This window comes from Passer domesticus, chromosome 9, assembly GCF_036417665.1.
Source record: "Passer domesticus isolate bPasDom1 chromosome 9, bPasDom1.hap1, whole genome shotgun sequence".
NCBI classification, from domain to species: domain Eukaryota; kingdom Metazoa; phylum Chordata; class Aves; order Passeriformes; family Passeridae; genus Passer; species Passer domesticus.
The window spans coordinates 43,683,428-43,705,570 of record NC_087482.1 but is presented as its reverse complement, the minus strand read 5'-3'; positions in this window follow the sequence as shown (position 1 = coordinate 43,705,570).

Sequence of the window (22,143 nt, the reverse complement as noted above, 5' to 3'; positions counted from 1 at the left end):
GCTCAACTGAAGTTTTTGCTGCCTTCCTGCCCTTGTTAAGTCTTTCTGGTAAAAACTAAAGAGCTGCCTGTCTAATCAGAGATTAATAAGGCTGTTCTCAGCTTATTTGGGAGCTCTACACTGCAGCAGCATCAAGACAAAAAGGACTTAAGTTAAAAAAACACAGTTGAAAAAAAAGAAAAATCCGCAAAGTTTGTTGGCTTGCTTTGAGGAGTGATGACTTATTCCTTTCATTTGAGCTTTACACGTTCAATTCCACAGTAAAAATATTTCCAAGCAGCAAACTTTAAAGCAAAGCATCACTGAACAAAGTTCAGAGCAGGCTAAGGATGATTACACTGCCCTCATGTCCTCAGATTCTCAATGAGCTCCTGTGTTTAGCTGGGAGTCAGCAAGGGAAGGAACTGTGGCTGCAGAAATGAGTGGCAGCCAAAAATTCACTCCCTGTCACCACTCTGTGTTTGAAAAGAGATGGGAGCTTCTCCCAAAGCCCAGCCTCAAAGCTGCCCTTGATGGATTCCTCCTGCTTTGGGCTCCTGGGGGGAAATCCTCAAAATCACAGCCCTGCTCTGTGATTTCTGCTGCACTCAGGGCTGCTTTGCCACTGATTTCCCAGAGTCACGTACTGGAAAAGTATTTAAAAATAAATTTATTAGTGTTTTCTACAACCTGCTTTGCCCTAGAGGTGTTGTAAGAGTTTGGGAACAAGGCACTATGTGGCTAAAAACCTCCCAAGATCTTCCATAATTGGTTTCCTTCCATTTGCAGAAATTGTCTTTATTGACAGACTCTGTGGGACTCTGTGCCTCCCTCCACATCCCAGATTCACCATCCCCTGATGTCAAGAGCTGAGTTTCCTTCCCCAAAACACAGATCTCAGAGCTCTCAGCTGAAGGTGCCATCAGTGTGTCCTCTCCTGGATAAAACCAGATTGCCAGGATGCTGTGAGCACTGCAGCCTCTGCCACCACAGCAAGGACCACTCCTCAACGCTGAATCTTCCTCAAATGATCCTTTTTCCAGATTTTTACTCCATGAGGACAAAAAAACCTCAACAAATTAATCATTATTCCAACACCATGCAGTGAGCCAGGACAGCCACACCACATTATTGCACCTTAAATTTTAGCACTGTTGTCTCAGCTCCCATTCCCAAAATCCTAAATCCGTCACTGGGATCTCCCACAAACAGATGCACCTCCAGAAATATCCCTATTACTACTTGCTCTTTGGGATGAGAGGCTCTCTGGAACTCAAAACAGCAACTGACAAAGAAAAGATTTTACTGTGCCATTCAGGAGACGAGCATTGGCCAGAAAACCTGGCAAACTAGAGGAAAAAATGAAAAAAAAACCAACTCACAATGTCATGTTTTTGTCTAAATGGCACCAAAACCAGCTCAGGAATATCCTGACAAGGGCAGGGAGAGCAGGAGTCAGGGCAGAAATGCTATTTTGGAAGGTATTTTAATGTAAGGACACGTTAAAAGTACATTAAAACCACTTAAAAAAAAAAAAAAAGGAAAAAAAGAAAGGTGAGAGGCTTCATCTCATCTGTCCTGCAACTGCTGCTTGTTGACAAAGTCAGAATTATTTCACTCTCCTGTGGCTCTGGATCTCCAAGTGCAGCCTGAAGGGGAATTTCACCCTGGGCCTCTCCCAGCCCAAATTCCAAATTCTGCCCCAGCTCCCTGAAGCCCTGAGCCAATCCAGGGCTGCTCCTGCAAGGTCACAGCCTGGGCAGGCTGAATGTGGGGAAATGGAGAGCACCAGAGAAATCCCACGGGACATCCCTCACTTCCAAAGGTCCCTGAGCTTCACTTTTCAGAACTGTGACCCTTGGAATTCCTCTTGCTGAAATAAATGTGGTATTTTAGACACCAGTGCTGAAAATTACTTAATATCCATTATTCTTCATTAATCTTTACTAATTTTTCTTTTTTTAAAAAAACGTAAATATTTCTGAATTTAAATGCTACATTTATTAAACATTTTGCAAAGGCTCAGTGCATTAGCAGAGGTCAAGCCTCACTTGTCTTCTGACTGAAATTCTTGAATAAAAGGGAGAGCACCTTCTCTTTTATGAATAAATGAGGGGATTTCAATATAGATATAACAACATTAAATGGATTTGGCCCGAGTGCATTACAGCCATTAAATAAATCACTGTTTCACAGAGAAAAAGAGGAGAGTTTGAAAAGAAATCTAATTTCATACAACTTCATGACAGAACCAATTAATCAACCAAATACAATTTCAGACACTTGTTATAGAGCCCATAGAGGGGTAAGATATAGATCCATGAAATATTTCATCATTTTGGGAGGGGATGGAAAATGAATTTCCCGAAGGGAGATCATTAGCTTGGGAATGGTGCAGATCAGGGGTGTGATCCAAGCTGGCAGCAGAGAGGAGCTCCTGCAGTTCCTTCCCACAATCACCTTGGATTCAGTGCAAAGGGGAACGAGGAGAACCCCACAGAAATCTGATTTAACCAGGGAAATCAGGAATGGTCCTTGTGGAAAGAGCCAATCTCATCCCAGCCCCACCACTCCTCAAGGAAATGCATCCTGTGCTTGTTTCCCTACTGAGGATGTCCATGGGATCAGAAGAAACTTAACAGACCTAAAATAAAATTTGCATTTTAGTGTTGCCTGAGTCAGGACTGGACAATATTGTCTTTTTTTTCCCCTCCAAACAATCAAATTAATGTTTAATTCACAGTCATGGCATTACAGAAGTCACAACTCTATAATTTTCCTTCCCCTGCAATCCTTGCTCTTGTCTAGTTTATTTATACTTTTCCTTCTTTTTCAATAACATCTTTTAAAAAGGGAGGAAGAGAAAAAAAAGCCCTGCAATTAAAAGAAAAATTATAAAATAATCAATGTCTTTTCCCAGAAGCTGAGGAGAGCTTTTATATTTTCAATGCCTACTTTGCCTCTGTAATTCCTCTCCAACGTGATCCACCTGAGAAAATTCCTCATCCAATTCCTTAACATTCCAATATCTACCTGACAAAATGGAAATAACATTAAGTTCCTAAACAAGACAGATTATAAAAAACAAAACCAGAGGAGTTTATTCCACACCAAATTAATCTTTTGTGTTCCATGAATACTTTCTTTGACCTTCTCTGCATCCTAAAAATATTGTTCTTGTACAGTACAATTTCATGGCATGAAAAATAAGAATTTTGGAAGTTAAGGCAAATTTTAAATACGAAGTCAAACGTTAGCTGTGCAAGGGGAAGTTTCTCCATTTGGCTGGGAAATCAGCTCCTAGTTTGGCTCTCTGCCCCGTGCTGCTTTCTAAACACTGGCAGCTGGAGCATGAAGAAGAAAGACAGGGAAGATAAATAGGGTAGAAACTGCTTAAGGTCTTTGTAAAGTTTAATGAAAGATTTATCTCTGGAGGGTAATGTTCCTCTTTCTTCTCCTGAAACAAGACTTTGATAACCTCTCATTGTGCCTTTGATAAATTACAGCTCCCAGTCATAACTGAGGGAGTGGAAAATGTAAAAGGCCAAAGCAAGGTCTGGTTATTCAGCTCTGCCAGTGAGAAATATCCAGAAGAAATGGGGCAGAACCTGGAATAACTTTAATTACAGGGATAAGGATGAAGTGCTGCACAGTGATAACAAGGGAAGAGAAGGATTCCCCTGCATTTCTGAATGGAAGGCCTCATGTAATTAGTACTCATCAGTAATTAGAGCAGGCTGTTAATGACTGCTGGTGATGGAAGCAGCAGAGGCTGGGAAGGCTCATTTTGGTCTTGAATGAGCTGAGAGCATCTGTGGAGTAACCCCAGTCCTCTGCTGCCTGCTCTGTGCCCCAGCTCTTGCTCCAGGCACATCAATGTCAAGCCCTGCCTGAGAAAACCCCTGGTTCACAAAGCCATGCATGAGAGAGATGCTTTGGTACCTCAGCTGGTTCTTTTAATGCTCCATATCCCAAAAATGATCCAACTGTAAGGGGAAAAACCCCATATTTTTAATTGAGAAAAGAGCTATGAAGACAGACATTAATTCTATTAAACATTTACAAACATCTTTGAATTACTTTTTTAAAAAAACCAAGCAGTCACAAGTTCACCATAGACATGCAAAATACTTTTGGTTTTCCTTTCTATTTATCTGAAGTAGAAAAACTACTGCAACACCTGGAGGCAACTAATCAGCAAACAGCAGGGCACTAAAAGCTTTCAGAGCTTCAGTCCAAATAATTATAAGGTGTAAGGATCCAGAATGGGCCAAGAAATCAGGATTTTATCTTTCCCCTCAATTTGTGGATAATCCAGGATATGCTCATTCAAACCTCTACAAATCCTACCCACTTATAGGAGGAAAACCGAAACTTTTTCTAAGGAATATGATTATTAATTTTGTTCCCATTTATAAATAGCTCATTTTCTGAATGCTGCAAGGGTGTGAATTATTAAAGCTGTACACCCACAGCCTAATTCCTTTCCAGGACAATTTATCCCTCATTCAGTACTTCCCACCATTGGAGGCAATAAAAGCAATTTCAATTCCTCAAATTAAAGAGAACAGAAATTCTCCATGGGTCACTTATGGATATGTTCAAAGTGGAGAGCTCTTTATGAGGCACAGGGAGGCCTCTGGGATTCCACCAAATTGATCCCACATCACAAACACTTTAATTTAATGTACCTTTTGCTGCTCACTTTTAATGAAGTGATTATAAAAAGGGCATTTTACTTTATTAAGCATTAACCTTGCTGGCTGTTGGGTAAATCAGGAGATCAAAGAATTTGAAGGTCTCTAAATCCAAACGATTCATTTGAAGAAAGGACGTGTGGGCCATTATTAGTAACTATTATTATCATTATTAACTAAAATCTCATCTGTGCAAAAAGAAGGAAGGAATTTTGTCCTCCTAGAAAGACTTTAAAGGAAGCTCACAAAATGTGGTGTCTGAAGCTGTTTTACAAAAGGTTTTACCAAGTATAATTCAGCGTTTTCTGTGGAATTTGGTTTCTGAAGATGGGACAGAGTCCACAAAATTTATGTCACAATCACACCAACATGGAACCACAAGTGTATGACATTACAGAAATCACTGTAATTAAGAGAAATCATTATATTCACATCACAGAAATCTTCTTTGGATACATCTGGGTAAAATATAAGCATCCTATTTTAAAAATGCATTTAAAATGTGTTAATTTAAATAGTACATGAGATGGATAATCAACAGTAGGAATCAGGAAAGGGGACAATGGATAGTGGGAATAAAAATCCAGTGTATTGGCATCTGCACTAAGGGGAAACAAACCACAGGTCTTTGCCTTAGAATTCCTTGAATATTTAAAAAAAACCCAAAACCTAAAGCCCAAATTATTATTTTTTTTTTTAAATTTGGGATTTTAGAAAGCAGAGGATCCATGCTGCAGGTCCTGGGGCATGAAGAGCTCCTCTGCCTCTGAATTCACACCAGCCAGACCATTTTTGTGGAGCTGGAAGGTTCACTGGAGCTGTGCTCAGGCAGCCCCAGAGCAGCTTTCCCAGAGCCCTGGGAAGGGGTCACAGCAGCCTCGTGTCCTCATGTGCCACAGCATGTCCCTGAAATTTGGAAAATCTGCAAGAACACCCTCGAGGATGGTTCTCAGCTTTGTAAATAGCAAGATTCAGGCACTGACTGCCCATTCTGAGACAGACAGAGAGAAAATTTACAGTGTAAATTTATTTATTGCAATGTTGGTTCCTCTCCCAGCTGATTATGGCACCTGGAAAATGAGTTTGGACCTCTACCACCATTGTTCACACGATTTCACAAAAGTACTAATTAAAAATATCAAGTGCTGTGTGTTTAAAAGAAAGGACAAAATCAGTGCAAAAAACCAAGCTTACAGAAAATAAAACAACCCGAAAACAAAAGCATCACATAAAAAAAACTCAATAAAAATTTTAAAAAACCCTAATATCTTTGCGGAGGGTAATTTTTCCAAAGTTTCCCAATAGGAATTCTCTAAATGAGTCCATGAATCCTGTCCCAAAGCCAAGGGCTTGGATCTCCTGCCAGTTTGGAGCTGAGAGCCTGAGATCTGTCATTCAATGGTGGCTTCACCACTTCTTTGTCTGAATTCTCTTATCCATGAGAAGGTCACTGCCACTTTTGTTCTATGTCCCATCTCAGCCACCACTTGTGGATGAATGTCTATGAATGCAAATAATCCATGTAAAATGCACAATGGAAAATAAGATATGAATGTTAATGAATTCTGGACAAAGCTGCCATGTAATTAATGAGATTGATTTTTCTTTCCTGTGTGCTCAATTTTGTATTTAGCAAGAGTATCAGAAAACATTAATTTTGGAGAAACAAAAGAGGAAGCAAAGGGAAAATAGGAGAAGTGACAATCTCATTATTATTAGAGACAAATTTTATTTTGACAAGAGAAAAAACTTTATCCCTCTCCGTATTAACCAGAAATTAATGGTTGATGTTTCAAGCCAAAAATCATTTTGATTAAGTACAACACAGCAAAAAAATTAACAAAATAATTACGGCCTTTTTATTCTATTATTAAGCAGATAAAATTACGTAGCTCTTAAAACATGCTGGCTTCTAACAAGTAGGGCAAAGGGAAGGAATTTTAAATTAAAGAGGAGAAAGGTTGGAAATTGGGAAGCAATTGTTCTCTATGAGGGTGCGGAGGAGCTGGGATGGAATTCCCAGAGAAACTGTGGCTGCCCCTGGATCCCTGGGAGTGTCCAAATCCAGGCTGGACTGATGCCTCAGGTTTAGCTTTTCTATTTTTCACATTCTGTGCTGCTTTAGTGTGCAGTTCTGAGCTTCACATCAGGGGATGGTGAGCTCTGTGCACAGAGCAGGGAGACAAAACAATTCCTGCTCCAGCTGGGCACCAAGGACAAATGATCCCAATCCCAGCCCAGGAGCACAAACCCCGTGGGCTGCAGAGAGAAAAACAAGCAGGATGGGACTGCAGGGGCTGCAGTGGGATTGGACACTGAACTGCAATGTGCACATGGAGCAGAGCTGAGCCCAGGGAGAGACCCCGGCAGCGCTCGTGCATTTTGGGGCCATTTGGGTTCATCTTGGGTTCATTTTGGGACCATTTGGGTTCATCTTGGGTGCATTTTGGGACCATTTGGGTTCATCCTGGGTGCAGCCCTGGCTGGGCTCTGGTGCTGCCCAAGGTGGATCCATGGAGGAGATCCTTTGAATAAATTCCCTGGGACAGTGCAAGGTGGGGATGAGTTGGGATTCAGGGTCACTTCCAACTTGTTTTTATTTCTTTCACTCTCTTTCTTGTCATTACAGAAATCTTTGCAGCCATTTCAGCTCACACTGAACAGTTGGATATTTTGCTGTCTTTGAGATGCTGATCAATCTGATTTCTTTTTGCTCAATGCTGTTTAATTCAGCTGAAAGGAAGGTGTAGCCTCTCAGAGAGTGATTTTAGTACTGCAGAACTTTTTGCATGCAAAAATAACAAATCTGCTGATCCAAATGTTGGCAAAAATTAAAGAGGGAGGGTTTTACACCAGCACTACTCCCTTTCCCTTCTTCCTACTCCAGTGCAACTTTGAGTTTATCTTTCACAGAAAGGTTGTGATTGATGTGTAGGACAAAGCTACCAAAACCAGCTCCACCACCCCTATCAGTGTTATGAGAAGGAAAAGCAGATTTTCATAGCACAGACTGCTTTTGGAGCAGTTATTGATTTCTTTATTGCTTGTCTGGTCATTACAAAGTAATGATTCTTGGATAATGGGATTATGGAACCCACTGAACTTTGATAAGATTCTTAAATATCTCAGCCAGAATATTTATATCAAAAATCAAAAGAAAATAAGCTGTCACCATGCAGAACGTTACCCACAGAAGTGATGTAAAAAAAGGACAAACATTCCTGCCTTCCCAGAGCTGGGGAGCACTCGAGCTTTAGCCAAAGTTAGTCCCAGCTCTGCCGTGGGAGAGTCCATAACATCCCACATTCTGTGGGAATTAACCAGGGAATTCCAGCCTTGGAAACTCATGGACAGCACCCAAGTGGATCCAGAAAAGGAGGGTCACATTTTTAAACCCCTAATGAAAAACTTGTTTCCTTATTTATTCTCTCTCCACATGTAGAGAAATGCTAAAAAAAAGGTTTAAGAAGTTCTGAACATGCTCAAAAATACACTTGAATATTCTTTAAAGAGGAGTGGAATCTAAGAGGATAATTAGCTGTTAAGGCTGATGTGAGGAGGAACAAAAAGAAGATGTTTTGGGCATGGCTACAAACCCAGAAGTGGGGCTGGGAATGATGGAGATCAATCCCCTGGGTGCAGAGCAGCTCAGAACAACCTGTGGAGCTGTCTGGGGCTGGGATCAGGTGAAGAGTGGAATGGAGAGGGAGCAGGGGGGCAGCCAACAGCCACAAAAAGTGTGTGAAAACAGAGCTCTCCCAGCACTGACCCACCAGGGTCAAGGTGGAAACATCCCCACTTGCAGCATTTCATCCTTAAAACTCCCAATTTATTCATTTACTATTCAAATTCCCACTCAAAACTTGTCCTCCAAACAAGGGGCAATGAGGGAAAACGTCATTAGGAAGCATGGAAAGTACATTTCTGGTCTATTTTTAATTTGAAATATTGAAAAGCAGATGTGATAAGCAGTTCCAGAGCAGTGATTTGCTTCATTAATGTTTGATTGGGAGGCAAGAAGTCCTGGCAGGACTGGGACGTTGGTGCTCAGGGGAATGAAGTGACAGGCACAACTGTCCTCACTTCTTCACACACATAACCCTCACCTATAATTAAGAGAATTAAAATCTACATCAGCCATGAGTAGAAATCTTAAAATATTCTAATTTCTTTTTTTTTTTTTTTTGGAAGAGCAACAACTTTGGTAAAAGTTTGTAAGTCAGACTGCAACATTCCCAAGAATATTTACAATCCTCCTTTCTGTAGCTGCAGTGCCCAAACTCCAGGTTTACATCCCATTTCCACACCAGTGGTGCATGAATTATGCTCATTAATCTTCTATCTGAGAGCTTTATTACTGTTTGCTAGGTGGGAATTGGCACCACAGAGGTGATATAAATTAGAGGAGAGCTCTGGTTAGAGCTGCAGCTTTCCTGGGTCTCCAACTGAGTCATATTTGACACCAAAACATCTCCAGAAATATTTGTGGTTATCTGCCTTTAATGGATTTATAGTAAACCTTTAGTATTACATAAAATATTCCTGTTTTCTCCCTGGAATCAACAAGTAAATAACATTCTAGCCATATTTGTCAGCTAAATGATTACTCTAAACTGATATATTTGGGGAAATATCTGTGACTACTTCTTGGCTGAAGTCAGCACAAGATTCTACATTTGTGTTACAGTTATTTAACTCACAGGAGTGTTCTCAGAGGTGCACAGAGAAACCACAAACTCCTATTTTTCCTTCAGCTTCATGGATTTAACACAAAGAATCACAAGCCTCTTAATGTGAAATTTCAGTAATAAAAGACCAGAGTGTAAGTAAAGAGCTACAAATTAATTCTTTGTCCAAACTGATGAGTATCTCCACATGTACTCTGAAATATCTCTTATCCAGAAAGGGGTTTTGGCTACACAATTACAAAAATCAAGTTTCCCACAATTCTTAACATTATTGATCTCTGCCTGTTAAATTAATCAAGAAAAAAGCCAACTATAATTTGGGTTTTTTTTCTGAAGAAGGCTGAATCAAATCATCCCTAAAATGCTAACTAACATCAGTGGTAGCAGATTTCCACAGACACCCCTTCTCCGGATGTAAATGCTTAAAAATTCAGTGATTTATTTTTACAACCTCCCCTGCTTTTCTGGAATAGTACCAGTTATTCCATCATGAAGAACAGGTTAGCTTTCCTATTTCCTACTTGTTCATCTAATTCCAAAACACAAGCCTGGAATGAATTCATTATATGAATTTTCCACTCCAGACTTTTTTCCTGTCATGTATTTTTTCAGTGATCATTATAATTCATCTGAACATGACATTTAACTGAAATCTGCTTGTATTGGGAGAGTGATTTATATTCATCCTAAAAAAAAAAATCCCAAAAACCTTTAAAATATTGAGACAGTGGTTAAAAAACCCCGATTAACTGCAAGGAAGGGTCTATTCCTTGGACAAATTTATGGGGTGGGGAAGGCAACGTGATCTTTACCCATTTCACACCATTGCAGTACCAGTTTCTAATATGCTAGAAGCTTCAGGAATTTTATTCTTCAATAAATCTTTGGTTTTTTGAGAGATTTTGTCCCAAGTTCCAATCAGGGGGTTTGATGGCTGGTGGGATGACTCTGCCTGGCTGAGGGGATCACAGCAAAGGCTGCTGATGAGGCTGCTCCTCCTTCGAAGTGCTCCCCCTTGACAAATGGGAGCTGCACTCATTTATTCAAGGAAAAGGCAGAAATGGGCGATAACATCAAGAGAAATATTGTTTCAGTAAGTACAGAAGAAGATCAGTTTTTGCAAGGAATGTGTCTAACAGGAAGAAATACCATTCTCTGCTGGCAACCTTCCCCTTGCAGCTCTCAAGGACAAAATCCAAGCAATTCATCTGCAGATTTCAGTCATTAATCAAGAGAGACACGATTGTGGAGACGGAGTCTAGACACTGACAATCTCCTTTGGTTCACACAGTGATGAAACAGTAGATCTCAAAATGTGTGAGCTGAAAGCTTCAAAAATAGAGTGAGACTGAACCAAGCATTTGGTGTTTCAAGGCAGAGACTCTTTATGTTCCCTCTCCTGGAAATATGTGCACTCTGCTTCCCTGGATTTACCCTCAGCTCCCAAGCAGGGCTGGCTGTTTTCCCCACACCACCAGCCATAAAAACTTCAATTTTAGTGTATGATGGCCTATAAAACACAGAGGAATTTGTCATCCATTTAGATCCCAAACGTTTGTTTCCTCTCTGCTGTGCAGAACACTGTCCCCAGTTTGAACTGATTGATCTGACCCATTAAGAGGGAGAAAAACTGAGATTTTCTCGATTGCTGATTTCACAGACAGTGAAAAACACCAACATTTCATGGTATCAGCAAAATATTAACCTGATGATGATGGGTGCCCTGTCATTTTGCATGGTTAAGGCACTGATACCTCAGCCACCCTCTGTGGAAATACTGAGCCCATCTATGTGAGTCCATATATAACCTGCACAACCAGCCCCTAGCCCAGCTCTGTGCTATAAATTATGAATGAGCAGTTCTGGCCACCTAAAAGCCCTGTGAAATGGGAGCTCCCTGACAGCCGAGCAGGTTATCACCACTCCACAGGGCTTTACAGCTGATATAAAACATGTTCTGCCAAGCCACATCCAGCTCAAGACAAAAGAGCTCTGGGAGCTTTCGGCATTGAAAGGGGAGTGCAGAGCACTGCAGGGAGCTGGGAATGGCATGGGGAACCTGTCCTGGAGCCCAGCCCAGCCTGCAGAGCTGCTGCTGCTCACTGGGGGCACAAATGCAGCAAATATTTGGATATCCAGGGCTTCAGACATAAAGCTTCTCTAGGGATGTTTCTGACCCATGGGAAAATTATGTTTGCTGGGTTGACAAGTTCTAAAGAACATCAAGAATTAATGGGGTGGGGGGAGAAAATTAAATCAGAGATAAAATTTATGTCATCCTTCTCCATTTGTATCAGCTAAAATATTAATATATAAGCATCAATACATAAAATGATCCCTCCTTGATAGGCTCTTTAGAATCAGCTTTGGGACAGGGCTCCAGCAGAGAAAGAGGAGAGGAAGGGATTCTGGAAGAAAGGATGAGCAGAGGAAAGCCCAGACAGCCACCCCAGCTGAGGTGAAGGGTGACAGCCACAGATTCCTGTCAGGACTTGATTGCATCAAAATTTAAATTAAGGCCAGAAAACCTTCAGCACTGCTGAAACACTTCACTGCTGTAAAAAAGCAGATCATCACCAGCTTTCTGCTTTTCACAATCCAAACATGTCCCTCAGTAACAGAGATGAGCCCATGACAGATTGCAAACTATAATCTTCATGTTTTTAAGATAAATTTAGTTATTTAGATATAATTGTGTGATGCCAGAGATATTTTCTCATTGCTTTACATCTGCTTTCACAAGTGACAGTAGGTTTCAAACTAGAACTCTTTATGAAATGTGATGCTAAAGATATAACTTGAATATGCAATCACAATGCTCTTAATTTGTTTTTGGACTGCAACATTTCACACATTTCAAAGCAAGCTCTAGTTATATCTGTTAACCAGAAAACTCCTTCTGACACAGTAGATTTCCCTGAAGAATTATGATCAGTGGAAAATGAATTTAGCACAGACATAATTACAAAGTAAGAATTCATCTTGTCAAACCATGTTGAGTCTAAAAAACACCAACAACTACACAAAGCTAAAAAAAAAAAAAAGCTTAGAAAGTTACAAACAAATGGGGCATTCTGAATGCACTTAATTTTAAAGAAACCATCTTCTACAGATATTTATTGTCTTCAGCTCCCATGTGACAAGTGGTGAGCAGAACCTCTGACAGAAGAAGGAATAGAACAGCCATCAAAACTAATTTTATCAACATAAATCAAACTTGAATTTTCTTCTTTCATGTGAACCATACCAGAATTAAAGGCTACCTCTTGAATGACCAGGAGCATAAAAAAATACTTGAAGGTAAAATACACAGCCATAACTACTTGTTAGTTATTTTATCAGATTTTTTTAAAGTAAATTCCAAGGATTAGTGGCTTTTTTGACTTAGGATATCATCAGTGACTCAAAATATCACAGCCCATAACTCCAGCAAGGAACTTCTCATGAGGATTTTCACAGCAGACGCATAAAGCTGCTTTGGTCTCTAACCAACATATTCGAGGAAATTTCTTTAAACAACAAAAAATGAATGTTTTTAAATAACACTAGTTACTTTATTAAAATAAATAGTAATGTGATATAATTATGTATGATATTATTATATAATAAAACATACAATATAGATTATTATATATTATACATCTTATATAACTCTATTATAATACCTGTTATATTTTCTTAAAGCTCAAAAGAAATCTCTTGAGAATAGTGCTCATTATGATGAGAGAATTTCTGGCCAACTTTAGGTCAAGCTCTAGGACTTGACCAAGTGCAATATTTGGTTTATAATCAGGTCCCCTTCAGCAGATTTTAATTATTATTTTGATTTCCCAATAAAGGAAGATGTTAACACACTAACCCAGTCCCACAGCACTTCTCTTCCCATCCTTAAGCAACTTTCTGCATTTTTCTCTAAACTCAAAACCAATCCAACACTTAAATAGAAAATATCTTTGAACCAAAAATCCTATTGGTACATCTTACTGTCATCACAACACAAGATTTGAAATAAAAACATTTCCTTGTTTCCACTTAAGTCTGAGATGAAGCAGCATTTTAAAGATCAGAAATTATTTACTCACATTTTGCTGAAATGTGGGGAAAAATCTTCCAATTTTAGGCCAAGAATAACAAAGTTCATCCTCTCAGTAGAAACTGATTGATATTTGAACTTGTCAATGAAACTTCAACAGGATCCCAAATATTAGAAATTTTGTGAAGAAAATTGTTATAAAGTTTGTTACAATAATGAATTGAGCTGGCTGAATGTTCTGGTGAGTGGAACAGGAAATCAGTATTCTGGATCAAAAGTTAGGTACCGGAAATTCATTTTTTAGGCTGAGATTACCCTTTCAATGGTTGAAGCTGTGGCTTAACTCTGAGCAGGTTTCCCAGCAGCCACCACAGAGAGCTCTGCACCCATTCCCTCAGCAGGGGGAATCTGAGAGAATCCCCAAAAGTTTCAAGCCTGAGCATCACAACATCAAATATTTGTTACTTTAATGCATTTTATTCACATTTCATTTTATTCCTTGTTTAGAGCCTGATCAAAGTTAAATAAAATAATGAACAAGTGGTGCAGAGCATCCCATTTCTGCTCTTCAAAATTATTGTAAAATAACCAAAGTTACCACAAGACTCCAGAATTGTTTCTAACTCTGAGTTATTCAACAGGATAGAATAAAACAGCAGCTCTTTATCCCAAAAAACACCAGCAGGAGGGGAGCTCCTGCCAATCCAACACTGGAATACAGATATTTACCAGCAAAGCCCATTCATCTGCTGCTGGTCCTGACATGATTAAAAAGAAATTTGCAGTGCAGAAATTAATTACTGCCAAAAGCTCCAGAGGCACGAAGTGCAGCCCCCTCCCATCCCTGCAATAATAAATGGATAATGTGGATAATAAAGTTCCTAAAGCAGCAATCTAACAGCTGGTCAGGGGAACAAATTTTATGGGAGAGAGAGAGAGGTAGGATGTGATCACAGCTTCCAAAGCCATAAACCAATGGATCATGGAGCCATAAATGCAACATAAACAAGGCACCTGTAGAACTCCTGGAGAAAATTCTTATTCCCAGTCTTAGAGCTGGGCTGGAGTTGGTGAATTGAGTAAAAATGTCTTTTTCCACAGGGTTCTGTATCACCTGACAGGTGCTTTGTCACAACAATCCCATTACATGCACACTGCAATTACAGCTATTTTCTCTAGTTTTCAAAATTACATTAATTTCTTCTCATAAAGAGGAACACATCCTGGAGGCCTTGTAAATAAAATGTCTTTCTTCTAAATAAATACCTAACTGGAATCTTGCCTAGATGCATCTGGAATGAAGTATAACCTTGTTCAGAGTCTGCTTAAAAACACAGAGAATGATACATAGATAATGTACCACTTTTACATTTTTTAGTGGTAAAAAAAAGGCTAATTTAGTGTTGCTGTGTTAGAAAGAAAGCAATTTTACACCAGCCATCACAAAAATTTCATCCTTTGCTCGTTTACTGCTGATGTAAAAGTTTACAGCAGTGATTCCATATTAACAGAGAGCTGCAAAGACATCACAGGGGCTGGGCCATCCATGCTTTACATCTCATTTTCAACTGAAAAATACCTCAGTTTTTAAATCTGTCAGTGTTCTTCCTTTAGGAAAAGAAAGAGTCTTAATCCATGTTCTGAATGTTCCTAAATCAAAATGGAATCACTACAGTAATTTCATAATTCAAGCATTTATACACAGAAATATTTCAAATAACTGGTAAACAAATATTGGTGTGTTTAGCATTATTGTATTTATACTAGAATAAAAGTTCTAAAATATTCTGTAAGAAAGAATAAAAATGAATGTTGGATCAGAAAAAAGCATTTTAGTTCTTCCAAGGTTTTTCTTGATAATCTTGACAACCTTCAATAGCATGTTATGGGTATGAATTTTAAATAAAAACAGCTCCAGAAAAAGTATGGGTTGGGTTTTGAAAATTCTAGGAACACTTATTCTGAAAACTTCCAAAATATTTCTAATTTTTCCATTATAAATTTGACAAGCTTAATGCTCCTATTAAAATTTCCCTTTCTTTCTGGGTGAAACACTTCATTGAAGCATCCCTGACCAGGTTTACATCCAATCTGCTGACAGTCATTCCAAAGTATTTGAAATTTCCTTTTAAAAAAGCCCTAACCACCACATCAAAAGGAACTGATTAATACCTGGGAGAACAATTGCCATCATTTCTCACACAATGCAGACATTTCAAAGTAGGTTATTTTGGGTTTTTTTCTTTCAGAGTTTTCCCAGTGCTCAGTTCCAGGAAGCCCAAAGGAGTTCGGTTTGTTCCATTATTAAAAACCAACAGCACTTTGGGCCAGGTGAGGAGAAAACCTCCCAGGAGGATTTGTAGGGTGAGGAACCACAGCAGAGGTGACAGGAGAAGAGTTGGACCCCCTGGAATAACTGGAATACAGCTCCACCTGCCAATAAGAGAAATTCAAATACTCTGAAGGTGACCAGTTTCTTCTTTAGACACTCAGAGCCTCAAACTGAAAAATGTGGTGGGGAAAAAACCCAGCAGGCCTTTAAGGGACAAGATGAGGAACTGATGGTTTATTGGGGTTTGCCTTTTCCTTAAAATAACTTAAGGACAGACTCTTAAAATGCTTGGCAAGGCTTGCAAATGGGCAGGAATTTAAAGTGTTTTCTCCATTTCCTTCCTGTTTCCATCACAGATCTCACTTCTTTTACACATCAGCTGGGCAAATTTGCAACCAGCAAAAATCAACATCAGGGCTATTGAGTGGAAAGAAAAAGTGAGGATTCACAGGAGCTGCACACCCAGCACTTAACTCCTCAAAATAAATCCATTTTCTTCCTTATCATTCTTTCTCCATTTGGCATCATTTTGCATGTGTTCTTCTATTAACTGGTGAACCTTCAAATGTATTCATACCAGCATCATTTCCACTGCTAGCTGTATGATTCCTCTCTGGCCTAAAAGAACATTTCCATGCTGCCCCAGTTTTCCTGAAGTCCTTGCTGGAGCATTCTGACAAAGAGAGCAACAAACTCCCTATTCTTCAAAACTCCAGGGAAGTTGCACATTAAAAAATTATATGTGTTAATCAATAAAGTGTGAAAGGCCTGATGAAACAGAGTGCCTTTTTCTGGGACAGTAATTTTGCTCCATGAATTATTTATCAAGGCCCACGGAGCAGAAGCAAAAAAATTGGAAAGCACAGAGCTTACCTTATCACTCATCATCCTGCAAACAGCCACAACAAAATCATCATCATTTGCTACATGCTGGGACATCAAAGAACAATGGAATATCCTGGCATGTAAAAATGGATTTCAATATATTAAAGAAATTAGTCTCTGGTGAGTTTCTGTGTTTCTTTCCTCAGAGAGCCAATACCATTTTTGCTGACAAAAATGAGAGTTTGCTCTGAGCTCTCCTTGAGAAGTTGGAAGTGAGATGGGAAAGGTTGAATCTGCAGATGATTTCAGGCTTGTGGTAGGCAAAGAAAGGTGAGCTGGAAAATGACTTCCCAAAAGTAGTGCAGCAAATGGCCACAGTTTTAAACTTATTATTTATAAATGATGGAAGCTATTTGAGGGAACAAAATTAAACAGTTTATCAGGGTTTGGACTTGGCTTGTATTTTTTGGTAATAATTCTATATTTTTTGTGTTAAGGAGGAAAGCTGAAAACACGACATAGACTGCACATTGTTAATACAAATCCCTCATTTTTCTGGCATCTCTAGCACAAATTACAACCTGGCAAACTGAGACACATCTGAAGTCCTTGGGTTGATTAAATTTTTCTATCTCCCTTGCCTGTGTTGGTTTTCCATTTCAGTCACCTCTTTCTGCTGGCAAGGACACAGCTTTAAATGTAATTAAAATTCCCCCTCCTAGATTAAAATGCAGCATTCCAAAGTGGATTGGAACAACTGCTATGGAAAACTCTCCTGCAGCTCATGCTGCAAGCTCATCAGTCAGCTCTGAGAGGAGGCTGACATCTCACTTCACCTTTCTTGGGCATTTCTGCCACTCAGGAATTGTTTGTGTCATTCCAACAGGTCAGCCCAGGACCCAGGAAAATTCCTGCCAAAATGTCCCTGCTGCTGCTGCCTTCCTGCCACAAGATTCCTCCTGGAAAGTGGCTGAGGAAGTTGCTAAAGGTTCTCATGAAGAACTGACGTGCATGAGAACAAAACTGGGCTTGTGACAGCTCAATGTCACAGCACATGAATGTGCCATCAATATTTCCTGAACACCAAACCAGAAAAAAAAAAGGATCTCCTGAGAAAAACACTTCCAAAGAGGGAGCAACTCTGAAGCAATCCCTGTTGAAGTTTCAGAAATAAGCACAATATTGGAAAAAACCACTGGAAAATGTGGCTGCATCCCTGAAAAACATGGGCTCATTCATCTTCAGCCGCAAACTGATCATCTGCTCTTCATCTGCCAAGCTCTAAAAGCCCAACTGTCCATTTAATGGGATGAATCCCATAACTTTTAGCTGTACCAAGATAAAACTGTGGGGAAAAGCTTCAAGTGCTTCTTCAAGAATTTTTAGTGCCTATATCCACCAGTTATTTTAACATTCCCTTTTATTTTCTTACCTTCTGCTGGGTCATCCCCCTTTTTTACCATATTTGTTTGGGTATTTTTGAATTTATTCTTTGAATCTAAACAGATATATAATATTTAGAGTTGTGGAAAGTGTCCCTACACCTGTTAAAACCTGAGCTGCAGTATTTTTATTCCACATTGATCCTTGTGGATCCCTTCTAACTCAGGAAATTCCAAAATTTTAAGAATCCACTGTCAATAGAAGCACAGAATTACACATTGATATGTTTTTAATCAATGTTGTAATGTTTGTTTTCCCTTCCCCATCATCAACAGAACTTTGTTAGTGTTGTGCCCTGCCTGATGTTTTGATTTCCACCCAATATTTTTCACCAAGGATTGTGAACCATTTATTCCTAAAAAATGAGCAACATTTCCCACTGGGCACTGACAAAATGCACAGAGACATATTTTAATTGCCTATGAATATTCAAACCCTCGTTATTGTTCCTAGTTTATAATTATCATATTCCCCTGACAGAAACATGAAGCATACAATAAAAAACGCAATCCATTAAAAAATGTTGACATTCATGTTCAACAGTTTTCTGGGATTTTTTTCTTTTTTTATTAACTAGCAGGCTCTTTATCTTGGCTATTAAAATCATTCCTGGAAGGCACTTTGTTCCAAATTTAGCACAGAGAATTCCTCCTGTAAAAAGAGTTACAACAGCCTGGATAAGCATTAAGAGTTGTCTGTTACAGCATCCCTTAAAATTTATGCAATATCATGAAATGATGTGCAATTCTCTGGAAATCCACTTTTCAGGAGCAGAGATTCTCCTCTAGCCCAGATTTCTGCATTTACAGCTCATTGTCCCTCCAGAGTCCAGCTCCTAAAATTTAAAATAACTTAGAAATGAGCTGTATTTAAGGCGTCCTCATGCACCTGGGGAAATGACTGTCACAGCTGCCCTAAAAATGGAGCTTGAACCTGAGCTTTAATTGTTTCAGTTGTCAGTCTTGGCCAATTTTGGGATTGTCACCTGTACCTGGAGAAGCTCATTCCTCCAGGAATTCCTTGCACAGGCTGCAAAAAAAGCTGTTTGTCCGTTGAGAATTTGGAAAATGAGGATCAAAGCTTGTCATCAAGAACATCACCTAGGATGCATTGGATGTCTGGAATCTCAGCACAGCCAGGCAGGAGAATTTGCAGGATTTGCAGTCTGTACTTTGAGCTGCATTTTCATAGCTCAGGCAGCTGAAAGCAGGGAGGAGCATGGATAATCAACAAAATTTGGAAAACTAATTAATGGCACAGAAATCATCTTATACCTGCTTCTAAATCAATGGAAGCTTCAAATCCCAGAACAATGGTTTGGGTTGGAAGGGACCTTAAAGGACATCTCACTCCAACACCTCATGCCATGGGCAGGGACATTTCCACTTGGTCACTTATTCAGAACCCTTCTGCAGCAACAAAATGAAAAATAATTGCAGCACAATGTGCAATATAGCTGAAGGTGCATCAAAACATAGAGCTTTAATAGCAAATATTATTGGGGACAGACTGTGACAATCACTCAATACAAGGAGTTCATTCTGCCACATGAGAAACAGAACAAACTGTGCCTGAAATTCCCCAGCAAAACTTGGAATTTCCATGTGCAAATAAGGAAGGATAATGAGTGGAAGTGGTTTTTCCATTGCACTGAAAATGAGCTGCTCCAAACTGAAATTAAGTTGACTATTTGGAAACACTGGATGTGGTTACAGCAATATTTCCAGGATCCAAATTAGGATGCACAAGTTCAGGCAGCTTTCCCTGTAGTGTAGGTTTAGACAGAAATCAGACTGTGGCCATTATTTCCAGTCCAATAAGGTGAATCAAATCATGCCAGAATACTAAACTGTCTAATGAAAAAGGATGCAGAGTCAGACAATGATCCACATTTAGCACTGATAAAGCAGAGGATGGTACCAGTGAAGCATGAATTAACACCTGAGGCATTTTATTTCACTGAAAATTGAAAATTAGAATCTTGCTATTGTTAAAAACAGATGGCAGAGCAAGAGAAAATAGAAATCCAAGGCAGCAAATATGGCAAAAGGAACAAGAAAGCACCTGCATTTCAAACAGAACTAAAATATTAATTTATTATGTAATTTCTGCTGAGTTCTACTAAAGGAGAGTGAGGCAGACTGCCTCATATTTCTTGAAGGAAAGCAAAGACAACTCAGAGTTTTCCCTAAACAGGGGAAACCTATGACAAGATCAGGCCTGAGGGACTTTTGGGTGCTAATTCCTGGAATTCTGCGCCTGTTGTGCCACAAAAACAAGGAAAGGAACATAAATGTCAGTAGTGCAGTGCAGCTGTGCCCAGCAGAAAGGATCCCCACATTCCTGTCCTGAGATAAACAGTGATCAAGAGTGATCAATCTGTGCAATGATTTTAAAAGCTCAGAAAACTTGAATTAGAGCTGTTGAAGTGAATCCTATAGGATTTATATGAATAATTTCTTACCCACTAGTGATCTCATAAATTTTTTGACAATAATGTTTTCATGCTACTTTGCTGCTGCTTAGCTTTTCAAATAGTACACACAGAGTAAATTACTCACTGCTTTTCCAGCAGCTAGTGAATGATTTTGGTTGGAATAATTGTTTGCATATATTGGCCTGCTCTGTTCTGCTTGAAGGTTCTGGGCCTGCCTGTGACCCCCCTGGGACACTTCAGGGGGACTCCCTGTGACAAGGACTCCACGTTTATGTAATTAATACAGATAATTATCTCCCTTGGAGCACAGTGACGTCATCATTTCCTTTAAACAGATTAATGATGGGTTTTCTCTGATAGTGCAAAAATGTAACCAAACTGCTAATGAAGAAAAAAATGAAAACAAAGTCAAAGTAAACCCCCAAAAACCTCTGATGTGTCAGCCTCTGAACAAAGCTCTGGCATCAGCAGCAGCGTGGCTGAATCATTTCCTGATGAGGCAAAGGCATCAAGGGGTGGGTGAGTGGGACACTTGAATTGTTCTTCTGTCACTTCCAAGAATAAAAATCTATAGAAGAGCTTTACACCCCACTGCCTAATGTGTCTATTAATATACAGAAATAATTTATTCAGCACAGAAAGGAAAAGAAAGAGCCACAGGACTTCCTAATAAATTCATTACTTCTATTTGTTACGTATAGCAGGTGCCAAGCTACATAACACTGATGCACACCAAGGCTGGCAGGCTGCCTGTTGATAAATTATCTGAATTCTGTCTTTTAGCACACCTGGAACGTTTACAATTCACCCTGGAAATTGCACTTTCACCCCCAAATCACAAGAGCATGTTTATGAGGAGTTCCAAACATGCCTCAGTGAAACTCAGGTACTGCAGCACAGGATTTACAAACCTGGAAGAAGAAAAGCAACCAAAAAAAGGGACTGCACGTTTAGAAGAGCACAAAGTGAGTTTTATATTCTCTGTTAGCACAACATTACTTATTTATGCCACTCTAATGTGTATCAATAAACAGAATTAGGTCTGCTGCCACAGCTGGGCGATAGGGAGGGTGACAGTGTCCCTGGATATTTGTCCTTTAAAAGAAGGATGGAAGCAGCAGCTCTTGGAAGGTGGTAAAAACCATTTACCCAGGTTTTAACTGCTTTGGAACAGCTGTGTGGGTGACACCCAGACCTGACTTTCCTCCCACATCACAAACAAAGCAATACCAACCCAAACAAAGCAATACAAACCACCCAGCCCTCAGCTAACAGTGACTTCACACAGCGTTGAAAATAAAAGTTTAAAAACCAGATAAAACTGAAGCAGTGCCACCCCAGTATCAATGGGAATTCAGTACTCTAGTGGCTTTTTTCTCCTTTTGTACCCTTATTTTTTTAAAGGTCTACGATGACAGGGGCTACTCTGGTTTTCCATAGAGTGCCCAGGCCACAGCATGGGAACTCATTTGGATGTGTTAAAAAATATCCAGTTCTTCAGAGGAATACAGGAATATTAACCATGGGAGATGAAATGCCAGGGGAGCCTCTGGCTCCACACAGGAAAAAAAAGTCAAAGGGAATAAGGGCATAAATGTTGGTAGATTTGAGCACATCCTTCATTTCACAAAGTCTGCAGTTTTCCTAAACTCTGACTGTCACATTCCATGCCCAGGCTGGATGGGGCCTGGACCCACCTGGTCCAGGGG